Source organism: Chionomys nivalis, chromosome 21 (genome assembly GCF_950005125.1).
Source record: "Chionomys nivalis chromosome 21, mChiNiv1.1, whole genome shotgun sequence".
In the NCBI taxonomy this organism is placed as follows: Eukaryota; Metazoa; Chordata; class Mammalia; order Rodentia; family Cricetidae; genus Chionomys; species Chionomys nivalis.
Window position 1 is genome coordinate 9843931 of NC_080106.1, and position 18581 is coordinate 9862511.

The window sequence follows — 18581 nt, forward strand, 5'->3', positions numbered from 1 at the left end:
GGGCTAGAGTTTCTGATTTTCACCCTAGGGCTGACCTCATAGCCCCTTTGCATTCTGGGTGCCAGGTGTTGGCCTGACCTCATGCTGGTCACTGAGGGACCGCTGGATGATTTTCCCCTCAGGATCACACACTGTGAGTGGTTAGCAGCCTAAATGCCACATCCCCAATAGGACAGCTCTTGAAAGACGGTATGGTGGTGCATGCCTGTAATCCAGCACTGGGGAGACTGGGGAAGGAGGATCAGAATTTCAGGGCCAACTTTGACCACACAGTGAGTCTGAGGTCAGCTTGGGCTACATAGTGAGTTACAAAGTGACAGGCAACAGAGTGAGTCTCAAAACAGAGCTAGAACTGGGCAGAGGTAGACTCTGACTACAAATAGAGTCAGTTAGTCCTCAGCACAGGCTCACATATGACTGAGAGGCCCAGGATCTGGGAGAGGCAGGGTCCCCAGCTTCACTTAGAGGGACGTTGAAAAAGCCCTGTGGTATGGTGACATTTAACTGAAATCCAAACCTGAGATGAAGTTACTCAAAGACAGTCTGGGGCTTTCTAGAAAGAATGATGTAAACTGAATCCCTAGACTACCTGAGGGCTGCTGTGAACGTGACCACAGGGGCATTGTAGGCTTAGCCTGTTGGGGGTGATAGCCACAGGTTCAGGGGACGTGGCACTTTCAGGAGGGGTGTGGGTAGCACTTCAGCGAGTGTCTTCCCTCATCCTTTCCACAGTCACACTTATTTAATCTTCGTGAATGAGTGCTTTTGCCTGTATGCACATATGGGCACTATGTGTGTCTGGTGCCCGCAGAAATCAGAGGAGAACATTGAACCCCTAGGAACTAGAGTTATGGGTGGTTGTGAGCCACCATTTGGGTGCTGAGAACTAAACCCTGGTCCTCCGCTAGATCAGCAATGCTTCAAACCACTGAACCATTTCCCCCTTGTTTTTGCATTTATTTATTTTTGTGTGTGTACACCCAGAAGTCTGTTCTCTTCTTCCACCATGTGGGTCCCAAGTCTTGGTGAGCAAACTTGGTGAGCTACCTCACTGGCCCTATGATTTTTATGAGATCCGATACAACAGAGAAGGGGGCTGGAGAGAGGGTGAAGGCACTTGCCACCAAGACTGTCGGCCTGAGTTTTGATCCTCGGGACTGCATAAAAGAACTTGACTCCCGGAAGTTGTTCTCTGAGCTCTACACACGCATGTGTGCCCCCCCAAAATAAGTAAATAAATAAATAAAATAATCACAGAAGTACCACAGAGATGCCCCAGTCTGACGTGGACTCAGTGAATCCTCACACTCCCAGCTGACCGTACAGACCAAGAGCGAAGCATTTGTGTTCTCCCGTCCCCTTCACCCTTTAAATCAGCCCTCTGAGGTCCCAGCTGCATCTGCTTGCTTGTGTCTGTCTGCGCTCCCTCTCTAAATGTCCTGTTTGCTGCAACATGCGGGTCAGATGGAGAAGCCAGCTTCCTCTTGCTCAGCACACACCAGTTTCCCCCTCCCCCTTTTTTCTGAACTCCTGTTTAATTCTGCATGCATGTTTCTTGTGAGCTCTAGGGAATCGACTTAGATCCACCTTGAACAGCGTTTTGCCACGTCCAAGCAACACCTGACAGTCTCACAGAGCCTGGACAGTGAAGTGAAACAGCGAGATACCCCAGGATGTGGTAATCACCCCAGTTTTCTCAGGTCCCCCAAAGATGGTCAGCACCCCCCAGGTCAGCAGGAAGCGGTCTTGAGAACACAGCATCCTTATCCCCACCTCACCTGCTACCCTCTTCTAACTCCTCACCTTTTTATGATAAGCAAAAGGGAGGAGTGTTAGCATCCAGGTCTGTACGGGCTAAGTTCCCCTTTAAATGGTGGGTCTTGCCTACCTCCCATCTCCCTCTTCCTCCCTCTCCTCCCCTCTCTTCCTCTCTCTCTTCTCTCCCCCCCCTTCACCACTCTTATCCCCAGGGACCAAGCTCTGCCCCCTTCTCTGCCCCCTTTTCAGTCCCTTCTCTCTCTCCTTCCAATAAACCACCCCTGTGAGCCCTGTTGTATGGCGTGACTCTCTCACTGTTTTTAAAATTGTAACACATATAATAGATATGTAATATATATTACACATAACCATTACATAGAATATTTACTCCTGTGAGGTGTCTCTCAACCCCTCCTGTGGATAGGCATGAATGATTCCCAGAGGGTGGCGATTGTACCAGAACTGCCAAGAATGCTCCAGAACAAGTCTTTACACATGTGCATGTCTGGGTTAGGAAGCTGGGGGTGTCGGTGCCAGCTTTAGCAAGGGCCGGACAAGCTGACTGATGTCCTAGCTGAAGAGTCAGAGTGAGGACAGGTTGGTACAGCTGTGGCCGCTGGGCAGTCATCTCTAGGACAGTTGCTAGGTCCTATGCTTAGAAGAAAAGCCTGTGTTTACGTGTTTAGGATTTGGGGTTCTTGTCTTTTTTTTTTTTTTTTTTTTTTTATGGCAGGGTCTCATGGACGCCATATGTAACCATGGAGGACCACGAACTTCTGATCCTCCTGAGTCTCTCCCTCAAGTATTTGGATCACAGACGTGTCGTCCCCCTGCTCCACAGTTTTGGGGATCGTCTACAGCCTGCAATTGCTCCCTAAATGCCATTCCTAGTAATTGACGATGAGGACAATAGAGCATGGAGCACGGCTTCCGTATTTGCCTTGCATCCCCCGTGTCATTAGCAAGAGTCCTGCCTGGCTAGTGTTCATGACTGGAAGCCGGACAGTAGAGTCCTCTTGGTCTGATGTGCAGGGCGGGAGTGAGCTGGCAGAGGCATGGGACAGCAGCCTTGTCTTCTGCCACCAAGGAGCAGGCAGTTCAGAGTTGGAGCTCATGAACTGATCACGAGGTCACCATTCATAATGCATGAGAAGGTCAGTGGGGCACCGCGGACACAGGGCCTTTGTTCCTCACAAGGAAAACAAGGTTCTTTTCCCCTCGCCATCACCTCAGGCAGAAGGATGCAGAGATGAGGAGCTGCCTTTGGGAGGGGCCTCTGTCTCCAGAGCTTCCAAATGCTTGCAGCATTTGAGAAACATCATACTGGGAGGGGCAGCCTATGTGAGCCAAGCTCACTGCCCAATGTGTGCAGATCAGGCGGCCTCCCCCTCCTGGCCTTTTCATTCTGGGACTTGAGTTTGCTTGCTCCAGTTTGTTTTCCAACAGAAAGCGAGGAAGTGACCAGAAGGGACAAGGCTTCCCTAAGCTGGCAGCATAGAGCAGCCCTGAGCAGCCATGGCAAGAGGCCAAAGGTCAATCTGTCAGTCACTCAAAGAGTTTAGCATGGGATGGCAGCTGGGGGCAGGGGGAAGGGCGAGATTGGAGTGAGGAGCTGTTGCCTGGGGGCTCTGATCGGGCTTCCCAGCCAACAGCTGACTGCTTGTGCAGTGGATAACTCTTGGCCAGAACCAACTGGCTGGGCCGAATACTGACCCACGCTGAACCAATCAGATTCTCTGTTGTGTAATGTTGTGGTGGGGCTGAGGTTCTGATTATTAGGGATAGAGAGCAAGTCTTGGGGCCTGTCTCTAAGAGAAAGACAGGGATATAGGCATGAAAGTTCAGGGATGGGGGTGGGGGAGGTAAAGACAGAGAAGGAAGATAAAAGGTAGAGGAGGAAGAGGAGAGAGAGGGGGCAGAGAGAAGGAGAGAAAAAGACAGCTAGAAGAGAGAGAGAGGCAATTCCTCTTCTAGCTGAAGTGCCTGGCCAGTGCTCCCAGTTTTCATTTGGAACAAAGTCTCTCCAAGTTGTACAAGTTCATCTTGAACTTCTGATCTTCCTGCCTCCACCTATTGCTGTGGTTCTCGACCTGTGAGTTGCAACCCCTGGGGGGCACTGTTGAAAGACTTTCCCAGAGGTCGCCTAAGACCATTGGAAAACACAGATATTTACAGCACAGTTCATAACAGTAGCAAAATTGCAGTTATGAAGTAACAAGAAAAATAATTTTATGGTGGGGAGGGGTCACCAAAATGGGAGGAACTGTATCAAAGGGTCATATCATTAGGAAGATTGAGAAACACTGACCTATTGGATTCTGGGATTATAGATGTGCACCGCCATTCCCAGTTTACTGGGACTGAATCCAAGGTGCCAGGCAAGCGCTCTTACCAACGGAGCCACCTCTCCAGATGGTACTGTTGTATCTCAAATATAACAAGTCCGCAGTTCCCAAAAGATAGAATTTTGTTGGGAAATTCTTTCACCGTGCCATGGATTGGCCTGCTGAGTAGCTTGGTCCCTGCCTGGGGTCAGGAGACTCCAGCTGCAACCTTGCCCTGCCCAGAATCCCAGGTTTCCAGCATCCCAGGCTTCTGCTTAGGGATTACACAGCTGTGTGCTGTGGTCAAGTCATGGGAACCTAGCGAGGTTGAATTTTCACAGTGTGAACTAAGGTGTCTTTCAAGGTTGCCGGGGAAATCCTGGTGCAGACACAAGCAGCTGGATCTTTGCAACCGACCACAAAGGAAGGTGACTGTTCTCTCAGCTGGGCCCCCTGCCACCTTCTGGAAGGCCAAGGACCTCATAGTCTCTCTGAGTGTCACTCTGCTCTTGAGCGGGGAAGGCATTGGACTGGCCTCTCTGCGGGGGACTGGTAGTGAGTGACTTCTAGCTCCTCGGAATCCCTTCCTGTCAACAGAGAGACAATGAGTCATGACAGTAGCCAGCTTTTTGTTTGTACCAGGGCTGGTGTCCACACCTACTTCTTGGAGGTACCACATGACTTCCTGGGGCAGAATGAAGAGTCCCCTGGTCACCAGTGCAGAGGCAGTGTTCAGGGCTCTGTGCTCCCTGGTGGGATTTATAGATCGACTATGGGCTTGGCTCGGCAGAAGACGGAAGAGCAACCAGTAGGCTTCAGGGAGGTGAGGGAATGGCTGAGGTGCTTCTCTGTATTCAAGACTGAGGGCTGGCTGAGGCATGCTAACTCCCTCTGACTCTCAAGTTGACTTGGGGAGGGTCAGTTATATCAACTGCTGACCTCAGTTCAGGGTTGACCTTATTGGGGAGTCCCTTAGGCCAGTCCTGAGAGCACTGGAGGTCCCCTAAGCTCCTTGTTTAGATACTCCTGAACTGGGGTCAATGAAAGTCCTGGACTTTCCTTTGACATATAGCATAGGGCTGCATAGTTACTGTCTCCAAATATGAGTTATGAAGGAAAGTACCATCTCCTTGACAGGGACAATTAACTCAATATAAGTCTGCCTGTGTCCTCTAAGTCAGACTGCTGGTGGACACCTGGGTGGGATGTTCTCGGGTCCTGGTGGTTATGACCAGGGTAGTGGCTATGTTTGAAGAAGACAGGGCTCTGGGAAAGACCCAGGAGAGCCAGACCTGGTGGCCCATGCACATAATCCCAGCACTCAGGAGGCTCACCAGGAGAAACATGAAAACTTCAGGGCCAGCCTGGGCTGGTAGAGAGATCCTGCTTCAACGAAGAGAAAAAAAAACAAACAAGCTGGATGGTGGTGGCGCATGCCTTTAATCCCAGCACTCGGGAGGCAGAGGCAGGCAGATCTCTGTGAGTTTGAGGCCAGCCTGGTCTACAAGAGCTAGTTCTAGGACAGGCTACAGAGAAACCCTGTCTCAAAAAACCAAATAAACAAAACAAAATCCCAGCCTGGTGGTGGTGGTACATGCTTTTAATCCCAGTACTTGAGAGGAATGGCAGGGAGATCTCTGAGTTCGAGGCCAGCCTGGTCTACAAAGTGAGTTCCAGGACATCTAGAGCTGTCACACAGAGAAACCCCGCTTTGAAAAAGCAAAGCAAACAAACAAATCCCTGAAGGTCAGGAGACAGGGCATCTTGACAGGGTTTCCAGGAAGGTTGTGGAGACAGGGTCAGTGGCTGCTTCCTGGGGTGGGACTGTGGCCTGTTTGAGGACAGAAGATGCGGTCACGTTTGTCCCTTGAGTCCCATTCTTCCTGAGCTGGAGGCCACACTGCCTTCTGTGCCATCCTGACCTTTGCGATGTGGGTTCGAATTTCTAGTTGGAGTTGATATTGGATGTGATGCCCAGAGGAGGGCAGAGGGGAGGCGAGGCAGGAATAGGTATCAAGTGTCAAAGGCATTAGCTCACAGGGCAAGTGGTACCTATGAAATCAGAATGGGGATAGACTCAGCCCTTCAGAAGTCCCGGCCAGGTCATTGGTTAATCCCAGGACAAAGATGACCCATTGAGAGGTCCTCCCTGGGGTCACATGGCTGGTTCCAGTCCCCCCACTCCTGCCATCATTGCTTGTGAGAAGGGACACCTCCAGATTCTCTTAGGGGGATACTGGGTTAAGGTTCCTGAGGCAGTATGAACAGATATCTTTTTCCTCCATGTTAGGTACTGAAGATTGACTGAAGGAGTTCCAATCAAGTCAAGCTTTGTGCCAGTGAGTTTTATTGGGGTGTCTTTTGGAAGTGTGGGTGAGGGTCATTCGTAGAACCGCTGTATCAGCGAAAAGCCCACCCCATGTGGATGATCACGACCGCCTTCTGTTTCCCTTCCGCCTCCCATAAACTCCAGCATCTTCCAAGATCACATGTGACCAGAAAATTGCAGCAGGAGAAGAGCACAGGAGTGAGTGGCTTAAATCTCAGGGGAGGATCTCATGACCTTCCCAGTCCCTCCTTCCGAGAGGGAATATCAGCAGACTCCCCACATACCAGACAGCTCCAGTCAGATCTCAGGGTCTCTTGTGGGCAAGGTTCGTCGGTCTGATGACGATAACAGTGACATTCCATACAGGGGAGGTCTGAGCAACCCATAGCTACCACCAGTGGAGTGTGTACACACAGCAACCTCGAGGCTGAGCGAAAGGGAACAAAAGACTGTGACAGGGTCAAAGGTCGAAGGTGAAGAGGAGTCTGGGAGGAGGCTGCAGGGGCCCCAGAGGAGGCAGGGTTTCCTACATTTTCAAACTGGTGGCCATTGCCCAGCCTTGGTTCTGCTTGTTCGTAGGATGCCCTTTGGAGCCTTAATGTCTCATGTCACTCCTCCTGGGGTGCAGCCATTGACCCTGTTTTTCCAGTGCCATCCCAGGGCTCCAAAGTCAGTGACCCCACTCTGAAGGCTGTTCAGAGTCTGAGCCCTTTGAAAAGCTCCCACCGATACTGAAGGACAGTGGTTCTCAACCTTCCTCATGCTGCGACCCTTTAATACAGTTCCTCACGTTGTGGTGACCCCAACCACGAAATTACTTCATTACTATTTTGTAACTGTAATTTTTGCTACTGTTTTGAACTATAATGTGCTTATCTGAAATGCGACCTCTGTGAAAAGGGGTCGCGGCTACACTGGTCTAAGGAGGAAATAATGAGATCCACTGAGTTTGAGCATCTAGGGCCTTGCTGCTCACGCCTTAGAAGCTACAGAGGTCACCAGAGCCGAAGTATACAGAACACTGTACTGAATTCAAAAGCAGTTGAGAGAAAGGATCTAACAGGCCACTGGCCCCATGCCCGACCCCACCCAGCTTCACCTGCAGTCGCATGGAAACTTTGAAGGGTGCTGAAGATAGAGGGGAGGCTGGCGTGAAGTGTTGTGGTCAGAGGGGGCAGAGCCTCCCTCCTAGCCCTCACCCCGGACACCTTGAATGTGGACTTCTAGCTTCTGTACTAGGGGTTGAAGTTTCTGTTGCATCAGGGCACCCAGTCTCTGTGTAGGGGTGTCTGGTCTCCTTGTCAGGGTGCATGCCTAGTTTCTGTGATGCAAGAAGCTGCTACAAAACTTGTTTCAAAACAGCCAATGTCCAACACACGAGGACAACACCTGCCATGGGTCCTCAGAGAAGAGGCAGGCTGTTGGGGTGGGTGGGGTCTCCTGGCACCCATAAGCCTGCTAAAAGGAAGAGAGCCTGGACTCACCACCTCGAAGTGACCCTGGTTCTGCCTGTGGGTTCTGCTCAGCTTGTGTTTCCCCAGCATCCACGTGCACGTGTATGGCTTAAAATGCGGACCCAGCCTGCCCAGTGATGGCAGGCTGCTGCCCTTGGACCTGGCACTGGTGAGCAAAGGCTTGGGAATAAGAGTCTAATTCTAGTACTCATGAGAGATGGAGCACCAGGCAACCTCAGGGGATGCAGGGAGGAGCCCACAGCATGGGCAACCTTGTCCTGCTTCAGGCCATTTTAGCCTACACAGCAGGGAATGTGTGAAAGCCAGCTACAGAGAGATGGGCTTTGCTCCACCATCAGGGCCTGTCCAGCTTCTGTGCGGTGAGCACCTGGCATTGGGTTTCTGGGAAAATGAAGCAGCTGCCTGGGCACCCTGCTGCTTTCATTAGGCAGCTGGTTGGGATTACTTCCACCAGGCATTTTTGTGGCCCCACCTGGTGATGGGGAAGCGCTCACTCTAAATGAGGAGAGCCTGAAAATCAGGGCAGAGCCACTGGAAACAGGCAGAAAGGAGCCTGGGGAGCTCCTCTTCCCAAGGTGTTCAGAGACACCTGTGCTGGAGCCACAGGATGCGCATGCCCTCTGTCTCCTCCTCCCAGAAATGATTGCCAGGAGCCTGTCAGCAGAGAAGCGGTCTGTGCCTAAGATTCATCTGAAAAGGGACACGTTGAATTGGTACTGGGTACTCCTGATGCCCTGGTGCAACAGAAACTTTGCCTCTCAGGCCACATGCAAAGTGTCTGGTGTTTGTTTTTGTGATTTTATTATTATTATGTACATGTGGAGGTCAGAGTCCCAGGGATTGACTCAGGTCACCAGGCTTGCATGGCAAATCCCTTTCCTTCTGAGCCATTATGCCTGTCTAAGTCTTGGTTGCTTTTAAGGATTATAGTCCTGCTGGGCAGTGGTGGCTCACACCTTTAATCCCAGCACTTGGGAGGCCGAGGCAGGTAGATCTTTGTGAGTTCGATGCCAGCGTGGTCTACAAAAGCTAGTTCCAGGACAGGCTCCAAAGCAACACAGAGAAACCCTGTCTCGAAAAACAAACAAACAAACAAAAAAGGTGTGATCCACCACATCCAGCCTAGGATAATATTTTTATGAGTTGGGCAATGACAAATTGTTTTACCCTTAAAAAAATGTCCTTAGTTGCATAGATAGGGGCTGTATGCTGGCCCTGTACTTGCATCATTGGCCCATGAAGCCTGCAGATGCAGATGCCCCAACATTAGACCCTCTGTATAAAGATGCCTATGCAAGCACATTAGCTACAAGCCTGTCTGTAGAGCGATGGGCAGAGTAACTGTTGTATCCGGTAGAAAGGGACTGACTGGGTTCATGACTGTGCCCTCCCTCCTTTCACACGCTGGGAAAGTGCATGCAGTTGTGCGTGAGCCCCAAATACCATGCGTCCGTGGAGGGAAAGCAGGTATGTCACTGTGGATGGTGTCCCGTGTGTAAGGGGACAACAGGTGAATATGAATTAGTGTTCACAGAAGTGGGGGACACCCCCGCGGGACCCCTAGTGGCAGCTGCTGTGGGAATCCTGGGGGGAAATGAGATTGTCCTTCTTTTTCTTCCTTTCTTTCCCCTCCCTCCCTCCCTCCCACACCTCTCTCTCTCTCTCTCTCTCTCTCTCTCTCTCTCTCTCTCTCTCTCTCTCTCTCGCAGCTGGTCTTCTACATACCAAACATGAGCTACATGCTACATGTCAGCTTTTTCTTTTTTTCTGTTTGAGACAGTCTCACCGAGTTGCCCAAGTTGGTCTTGAACTTTCAGTCCTCCTGCCTCTGACTCCTGAGCAGCTGGGATGACAGCTCCGAGGCCTGGCTGAGGTTTTCTTTTTCCAATCTAAACTCAAACTTTTTGATAGTGTACTATGCTTGTGTGTTAGGAAGAAAATGCCTGGCATTATTTGTGTGTGTGTGTGTGTGTGTGTATGTGTGTGTGTAGGTGGGGTGTATGTGAGGATGTGGGTTTTTCTTCACACCCCAGCATGAGGACTGTCCATCACTTTGACAATCTGGGGGCTTCAAGGATGCTCTGATGCCACACAGGGCCTATCTTAGAGATGAGGTGAGAGGCGGAGGTGCCTTTCTCTCTCTGAAGCATCAGGAAGCTATGCTGAGGTCCATACTAAAGAGCTGTTACTCTGCTGGTGGGCACCCCTCCCCTGCTAACTCTCTGCCCTTCTACCTGGCAAGAGGCCCAGCTGGAGGACTCACCTACCAATTCCCTCCCCATTCTCCATGATCAGAGGAAGTAGGGCCATGAGGCTCCCCTGTGGCAGCCTGGACTATCTCAATTGTCTGAAGTACCCAGGCTGCCTGACCGCCACTCTGTCTCATCGGACGAGCCTCTCTCATGGTGGCCTCAGCCAATGGAGTTTGCCAGAACAGCATAACTGAGCTTTGATGATAGATCTGGGTGTTCATGTCGTGGGGCCACTGTAGGGAAGAACCATAGACAGGGCAGCCTGATATATCACAGTATATTTCCCCTCGTGCCCCGAAGTCTAATCAATGTGTGGGCAGGGCTGGTTCCTCCTTGCGCTCCTCTCCAGGGCTGACAGATGGTGGCTTTAGGTGTGTGCCACAGACCCCTCCTTCCTTGGCTTCTCAGTCCTCGGCCCTGTCCCTGTCTGTGCAGCAGTGGCAACCGTCCAGCTTTCGGAGTGACACTCCTGCCTCAGCTCTGTGTGCAGCTGACCCCTTGCTCACTTTCACCCACTTGTTGTGGGGTGTCTGCTCTCAGGCCACCCCCTTGCTTTACACTGTCCAGCACACAGCAGGTCCTCAACCGCTGTGCAGATGTGTGACCAGCCATACAATGACTTCACAGGTTTGGCTGCCCCCCCGCAGGACTCCCCTAGAGAAGCTGGTACATCTGGGGTCTGACATATGCATGTATGTATGTGCTAGTGTGTGTGCGTGTGCATACATGCATGTGGAGGCCGGAGACCATCCATGATGTCATTCCTCAGCACCGTTCACTTCATTGGCATGTGCCAGCCTGTTTCTGCTCCACCCTCTATGCTGAGGTTCTGAGCACACAACCCCAGGGCCTGGATTTTTTAAAACATAGATCTGGGGATCAGAATCAAGCCTTCAGGCTCCCATGGCAAGACCTCTACCAACACAGCTGTCTCCCTAGTCCCTGCCCAGGAGACCTGCCAGCATCTGAACTGTAAAAAGAAACAGCACACACATCTCACGTGGATTCTGTGGTCCCTAGTGTTTCCTGCCCTATGTAGTTAATTTGTGAGGTAGAGCTTCTGCAAGGTGAATTATCCGGACGCTGTCCCAGGGGACTCCACCTGGACTGGGGGATGGGCAAGCAGGTCTCTATGGCTAGAGGATTTTTTGGGGGGGTCTGTTTCAGCCAAGGCTGCCCCAGCTACGTTCCCAGCGCAGTTAGTGCACTAGATCTATGTGTCGCACCCATTGTCTGTCTTGTCTGGATTTTGTGTGTCTGATGCAAAGGTCCCTGTGGGGAAACTGCATGAATGGCATGGAAGAGCATGCAAAACGATCTTCAAATCTTTCCAGGAACTTGTACTTATTTCAACACGGCTTTAAAATCCAACATTTCAACTTCTTTGAAAAGTCTCTCTCTTTCTCTCTCTCTACCACCCTTGTGTGTGTGTGTGTGTGTCTGTGTGTCTCTCTCTGTGTGTGTAGTTCAGAGGACAATTTGTAGGAGTCAGTACTTTCCTACTATGTGGGCCCAAGGGTTTGAACCGAGGTCATGAGGCTTGGCCGCAAGCCCCTTGACTCACCAAGCCCTCTCGTTGGCCCCATGTTTTACCTGGTTTATCGCCACTAACTCTGGTCGATTTTGCCTTCGCACTTACACCGCTATTCGGGACCAACCATGCTTCCTTCCCATAGGCAAGTTCAGCCTGCAGCTGCTGCAATGCCAAGCATACCTGAAGCCCTCTGCAGCCCTCTGCAGCCCTCTGCAGCCCTCTGCAGCCCTCTGCAGCCCTGGGGGTGTCTCTCTAGTGTGGCTGCCCTGGAGGCAGAGTTGCTGTGCTGCCCACCCCACCCCCACTTCTGCTTGCTTGGAGGACCAGCTCCTGATCTTCCAGATGTGTCCTTCTCTCCCGAGTGGGAATGAAGAGACTACCTGCCCCTACCCACCCCCTACCCACCCTACAGAGTTGTTTGGAGAGTTAAGAGATACTTTGTTCCCAGCTCTAGCCTGGGTGTGGTTCTTTGTAACCACTGGGCCGGAAGTTATTTGACTTGAACACCTGCTTCTGGGTCGCCCTAGGCACCCTGACCCGTCTGTCTGTAGCGAGCAAGAGAGCGGCCGCACAGAGGCCTCACAAGCCTCTTGTGAAACAGAGCACTTCCTCCACCTTCCTAGGTCTGCACTTGGTCGCTGACGGGGTGGTTGCTCTTGGCCCTATAAGGCAATCTCTCCTCGGGGTGACACAGGTGAGCAGGCAGCCCTGGGCCTCCCTTAGCAAAGCCGCAAAGTCTCCAGCTGAGCTGTGCACAGGGGACTTCAGCAGCTGGGAGATTTTGTCACCTTTTATGGCTTTGGAGGAAGACAAGAGACCTGGGCTTCACAAAACAGAAGCACAGAGCCCCACACTGTGAGGTGTGTGGGCTGAACTCAGAACGAAGGCTGGTAGACTGGGGAGGCCCTGGCTCTGCCGGGTGACTGTGGAGACAGAACAAGAGGGCTGGAGACCCTGCAGGGAACAGCAGTGAGACTGGAGGGCAGAGTGTCCTCCAGGGCTCCCACTTTCCCCCAACCCCCCACCCCCGCCCGGTGGGGTCTGGCCACACCTTGGGTCGTCAGCACAGATAACGCACTGCCCTGTTTCTTCATCTCAGGGCTGGGACCGCGAGGTTTCAAGGGGATGTGAAAGTTCTGAGGGACATTTGAGCAGAGGCCTGAGGGGAACAGGGTGGGAGGCGAAGGGGAAGAGGTAAGGAAGCTTGTTCTGTGCAGAAATGAAGGTGCTGGGGAAGAAGCTATGGACAGACATGGGACCCTGATAGGTGGCAGGCGGGCATGGGCAGATGCTGAACCAGATGAGAGGCAGGCTCCTGTTTATGTGGTGAAATTGAGCTGCTGTGGATGGGGAAGCTATCCGCCAAATGTCGTTCACTAGCCACTTGGTTTAATCAGTCTCTGGTAGCCCATGCTGGCTTCAGACTGTGTAGCTGAGAATGAACCTTGAATTTTCTTTCTTCTCTCTCTCTCTCTCTCTCTCTCTCTCTCTCTCTCTCTCTCTCTCTCTCTCTCTCTTCTTCCTTCCTTCCCTCCTTCTTCCTTCCTTTATTTGTTTTTTTCGAGGCTAGGTTTCTCTGTGTAGCCCTAGCAACCTTGGAACTAGCTCTGTAGACCAGGTTGGCCTCAAACTCACAGAGATCCACCTGCCTCTGCCTCCCAAGTGCTGGGATTAAAGGCGTGTGCCACCACCCAGCTCGAACCTTAAATCTATAATCCTGCCTCCATCTTCAAGTGCTGGGGTTACAGGCATGAACCACCAAATTCAGTTAGTTTATGTGGTGCAGGGGATGGCCCCAGGGCTTCAGGTACAGTAAGCAAGCGCTCCACCAACCTAGCTGTAGTCCCAGCTCATGGTCACTTTTTAAGCACCTGCTTGGTTGGGCAAGTCCCTCCCGGTGCAGGATGGCGCTCAGCTCTCCAGGGCTTGGGCTTTTGCCGTTTTAGGGAATGGGATGGATCTACCTGCTCACCAGATTCATACTTCTTTTCTGAGCGTTCCTTGCTGGAGTTTCTCCCGCTCTGTTAAGGAGACTGGGCAGGTTTTACTAGTGTAATTTGCAGTGTGGGAAGAGGTGAGACCCAGGAACTATTGCTTTAGGCACCATTTTTTTTGGGGGGGGGATGTATACGTCTGTGTATCGGATGCCTTTGTGTATCTTCCTCATTCACTCTCTACCTTGCTCTTTGAGTTATGGGAGCACACCAATTTGGCTAACCAGGCTAGCCAGCGAGCCCCAGGGATCCTCCTGTCTCTGTCTTGGTCTCCCCAGTGTTGGGATGTCAGATGCACGCTTCTGCACTTGGCTTTTTGTGTGGGAGCTGGAAATAGAACACAGGTCCTTGTGTGGCAAGAACCTCACTAACTGAAGTGGTGCCCTCCCTCGCTCTTGCCCTCCCCTTCCCCCATCACTCCTTCCCCCTCTCTTCCCTTTCCCTCTATAATAACTCTCTCCATCTTTGCCTCTCCCTCCCTGTCCTTCAGCCTTTTGGGGGCAGGTCTCATTCTGTAGCAGGCAGAACTTGATCTTGGAGTCCTCCTGCCTCAGCCACTGTGGAGTGACCGGAATGACAAGCCTGAGCCACCCAGTCTGGCTCCAATGTAGCCTTTACTTAGTCATAATGTATCAGTGCCAGCTCCAGAGATGTGAGAATGGGCTAGAGAAGAACCCAGTGGTGATGGCAGAAGAGAGGAGGCAGGACTTACACAGCAGCCCCTCCGGGTGCATCTGAAACCTCCGTGCAAGTTAGGACTGCAATGGTTTTTCTTTTTAATTTTTAAAAAGATTTATTTTGATGGTGTACACCTTTATTCCCAGTACTCAGGAAGCAGGGACAGGTGGACCTCTATGAGTTTGAGGCCAGCCTGGTCTACAGAGTGAGTTCTAGGGCAGTCAGAGATACATACAGAGAGGATGTCTTAGTCACTGTGCTGTTGCAGTGAAGAGACACTGTGCTGGCTAGTTTAATGTCAACGTAACACATGCTGGAGTCATCAGAGAGGAGGGAGCCTCTGCTGAGGAAATGCCCCTAAGTTGAGGCTGTAGCCAAGCCTGTAGGGCATTTTCTTAGTTAGTGATTGGTGGGAGAGGGTCCAGCCCTTTGCTGTGGGGCCACCCTGTGTTAGTGGTTCTGGGCTCTATAAGAAAGCAGGCTGAGCAAGCTATGAGGAACAAGCCAGTAAGCAGCACACTCCATGGCGTCTGTATCAGCTGCTACCTCCAGGTTCCTGTCTTGTTTGTGTTCCTGTCCTGGCCTCCTTCAGTGATGAACTGGTGTGGAAATGTAAGCCAAGCAAACCCTTTCCTCCCCAAGTTGCTTTGGTCATGGTGTTTCATCACAGCAACAATAGCCCTAACTAAGGCAGAAATCATGACCAAGGCAACTCAGAACAGAAAGCATTTAACTGGGGTCTTGCTGAGAGTTTCAGATGTTCAGTCCATTATCATCTTGGCGGGGAGTAGGGTGGCCTGCATGACAATCATGGTGCTGGGGAAGAGTTGAGAACATTCTTATCTGCATGCAGATAGGGAGGAAGAGAGACTGGGCCTGGAACTGGCTTTTACACCTTAAAGCTCCCCCCCCCCCAGTGACACACTTCCTCCAACAAGGTCACACTTCTTGATCCTTCTAATCCTTTGAAAAAATTCCACTCCCTGGTGATTAAGCAGTCAAATAGTCAAATATATGAACCTATGCAGGCCACTCTCTTGCAAACCACTATAGAGACCCTGTCTCAAAAACAAAACAAAAGGAGCTGGAGAGATGGCTCAGAGGTTAAGAGCATTGTCTTCTTTTCCAAAGGTCCTGAGTTCAATTCCCAGCAACCACATGGTAGCTCACAACCATCTGTAATGGGGTTTGGTGCCCTCTTCTGGCCTGCAGGCATACACACAGACAGAATATTGTATACATAGTAAATAAATATTTAAAAACAAAGCAAAACAAAAATATCACTAAAGGTTTGTTTTCATGTTACCAGTGTTTAGCCTACATGCGTGTATGTACACCATGTGCATGTGTCCCCATGGGGGACAGGAGAGGGCGTCAGATCCCCAGGACGGGAATGACAGGATTGTGAATTGCCACATGGAAGCTAGAGACCAAATCTGTGTGTATCCCCTGAAGAAACAGTCAGTGCTCTCAGCTGCCAAGATGTCTCTCTAGCCCCTTTGGCATTCTTTATTTTTAAATTTCATTTTATCACTTTTGCCTGAGTGTATGTCTGGTATAGCATGTACAGGCAATGCCTTTGGAAGCAAGAAGGTGTTAGTTCCACTGACACCAGAGTCATAGATGGTTGTGAGCTCCCATGTGGTTGTGGATGCTGGGAACCAAACCTGGCTGTTTGTTGTCCTGGTTAGTGTTCTTAACCTCTGCCCCTCACCTTCTTCATTCTTTTAAAAAGCTTATTATTTTGATGATTTGAGGTACAGTTCGTGTATCTGAGGCTGGTATTGAACCTCCAGTCTTCCTTCGTCATCCTCTGAGCGCTGGGATTACAGGTATGTGTGGTCAAGCCCTGGAAAAAGCCAAGGTATTTTGCAGTTTTTAGTTAGAGCCGTTGCAATATATTTTGCAGTAATCACGAGTGCCACCTTGTGGGCATAAGGCTACATGGCCTTGCTGTAGCCTGGAAGAACTCTTCCAAGGGTCTGTGGTGCGGAAAATGGAGGGGCTGGGATTAAAGGCGTGCGCTACCACGGCCCGGCGACCTTAAACTTCTGATCCTCCTGCCTTCACCTCCTGAAAGCTGGGTCTGCAGGTGCACGATGCTGTGATTGTGACCTGGGGCCATCTGTGCCATCCAAGATGCTCTTTTCATCTCAGGGTCCTGGATTCAATCCCACCTGCAGAGTTTCTTTGGCTATGGGAAGTGGCACATGCACAGGGCTAGGGATTAGGACATGACCATCTTCGGGGCATGCTAGCTTCACACTGTCTGAGCCTGGTCCATGTCTCCCTCTGCCTCTGACCTCATGGTCCCCTTGACACCCTCCTGATGGCTTTATGCTCCCAGATCCCACTGGGTATTTCCCTGGCTATTGGCTCCCAGTCACCTGTTGGCTCTTGCTGCCTTGCAATGGTCCTCTCTGTACATCAGGCTTACCTGTCCCAGATCCCCACCTGGGCCTGCTACTGTGAGCAATTGATCACATCCCATTGGGTAGGTGCCTGGCACCTGGGTGTGCGCTCGGTGGACAGTGGCAGGGCTGACAGGTGTCTTTCTGGGAGGTGGAGAACAGATAAGTCCAGCGAGGTAAAACAGTGGCAGGGGCACTGGGGATGCAGACAGCAGCTCAGGGGTCACAGGATGAGTGCTGCTGGTAGGCATGAAGATCTGAGCGTGGCAGGGGGAAGCTGGGCAAGGAAAAGCTGAGGAGTTCAAGGCACTGGCAGTAGTGAGCTTGATGGTTATGGAGGGAGGAGGAGGGCAGCCCTGACTGAAATTAGAAATTTGATGACAGGTAAATTTGACTAAAAAAGGTCTTGTGAACCACAGTGGGAAGCTTTGAGAGTCTTTCGGGGAGCCGTGGCATGGTGACATCTTCCTTTAGGGTGGCTCTGGGTGGGTACAGAACGAGGATGGCAGTAGGCCGGGCATGAGGCTGCTGTGGTCCAGGTGGGCAGAGCAGTGGGATGTGTTAGGGTAGTGGTCAGGATGGAGGATGTGGGGAGAGACCCCCTTTCCTTCACTTTCATATCTGGCTCTGATACCTTGAGCTGGCATCCTTGTCCTGCATATCAGGCATTTTCTGTGCAGAATTCTCCTTCCAGGGCTTTGCCCAGCAGAAGAATATACGTGCTGGGTCCCCTGCTTTAGAGTGCAGTGGACTCTGGGCCGAGCCAGTCTTAGCTGCCATTCTCAGAGGTTCCCATCCATGGGCAGACCTCACAGGGCCTCTAGAAACAAGGCTGCCCACTGAGGCTCCCAGGCTGGACATTAACCTGTCATCCCAGCACTTGGGAACTAGAGGCAGGATTGAAAGTTTGAGGCCAGGACTGGAGAGATGGCTTAGTGGTTAAGAGCGCTGACTGCTCTTCCAAGAGATCCTAAGCTCATTTCCCAGCAACCATAGGGTGGCTCACAACCATCCGTGATGAGATCTGGTGCCCTCTTCTGGCCTGCAGGCAGACATGCAGGCAGAACACTGTATACATAATAAATAAATTTAAAAAAAAGTTTGAGGCCAGCCTGGATCTCATGGAGAGATCTCATCTCAAAACAACAACTACAACAACAAAAAGCTAAGAAAACAGAGGGCCAGCATGTTGGTTCAGTAGGGAAAGGAGCTTGCCGCAAAGCCTGATGACATGAGTTCAGTCCCCAGCACCCACACGGTGGAAGGAGAGAACCAAGCCACCGAGTCAGATTACAGTGGAAAGAGCTTGCTGTCAAGAGTGCCCGTGTCCCAGCTCTATGTCCCTGGGAAAGTTACCCTCGCTGAACCCTGGCTCAGACTATAGCCCTGGCTTCTGATTATGAAAGGTCTGGAAAGGCGCTTGGCCCATGGCATAGAAAGTTTGGATGAACTCTCAAGCCTAGACATTCAGTTGGGGTCTTTATAACCTATCTGGCTTCTTGCTCATGAGTGGGTGTGCTCCCTCCCTCCCTCCCCCCTCTCTCAGCTTTCTTTTTCCTTCCAGACAGTCTCTATACCCCAGGCTGGCCTTGAACTCACTGTGCAGACCAGGCTGGCTGCAAACTGCAGCAGCCCCCTGTCTAGGCCTCCTGGACTGTGTCACCATACTCAGCTGGGTTGGTGTCATTTAAAAAATTGTGTGGGTGTTAGGCTTGCTGTGCATTGTGTGTGCAATGCCTTATAGAGGCCAGAAGAGGGCGTCGGATCCCTTGGAACCAGAGTTAAGCAGGCGTGGGCTGACACGTGAGTTCTGCACCAGCGTCCTG